This window comes from Nicotiana tomentosiformis, chromosome 4 (assembly GCF_000390325.3).
Source record: "Nicotiana tomentosiformis chromosome 4, ASM39032v3, whole genome shotgun sequence".
NCBI classification, from domain to species: domain Eukaryota; kingdom Viridiplantae; phylum Streptophyta; class Magnoliopsida; order Solanales; family Solanaceae; genus Nicotiana; species Nicotiana tomentosiformis.
Window position 1 is genome coordinate 70030108 of NC_090815.1, and position 1036 is coordinate 70031143.

Consider the following 1036-nt stretch of genomic DNA (forward strand, 5'->3'; position numbering starts at 1 on the left):
AACACTATCTAAGAAAGTAGAACAATATAAACAAGACTAAAAGATAAAGGAGGAGAGTCAAGGTTTGCGGACGCCAAGACAGTTACCCCGATGATCTCTGAACTGCTGAAACGCCAGGAATCAGCAACCGCCGTTCCCGAAAATACTTGGATCTGCACACAAAGTGTAGTGTGTAGCATGACTACAACCAAATCAATAAGTAACAAGTCTAACATGTGGTCTGAAAAGAGTGATGAGCTCAAACAATACAGTAAAGATACAAAGTTTAACAATACAGAAAAGTAGGCATGCTTCTAGGTTCAACAGTTAAGTTTAGCACAAATAAAATATGCCAAGTGTGACTGATAAGAAGAGTATGACGTCTATATAGCTACATGTCAATGTAAATACTATATGCGATGCAACACAGTGAAATCCCAAGTACTCACACTCTCAGAGCACTCAATCTGCCAGTCTCAATTGTCACTCGTCACGCTCAGTCACTCAGCATTGTACGATACCTGTTGCGGCATGCAGCCCGATCCACATATATCCCTAAAGCCTGTTGCGATGCGTAACCCAATCCATATATACATATATATACAGCCGTAAGGCTTTTTGTGGCGTGCAACCCGATCCATGTATATATAGTCATAAGGCTTGTTGCGTCGTGCAACCCAATCCACATATATATAGCCATAAGGCTTGTTGCGGTGTGCAATCCAATCCACATATATATAGATATCACTCACAACACGAAACTCAGGCCCCAACTCAGTCACCAATCACTCCAGTCTCTCGAGCTCACAACACTCATGCTAAGCAGCCCTAATCAATTATACGAGATGTGACAATATACGATAATAGAGACTGAGATATGACACGTAATGATGAATCTGACTGAGTACACAACTGCAATTAAACAGATAACTCAACAGCAAATAACGACAACTGTGGGTCCCAGTGGTACCAGTATATAGCCTAAATATGATTTCTAGCATGAATAATAGGTCAAGTACTGTAACACATAGAGTACAACAAAAATGTTCAGATAAAA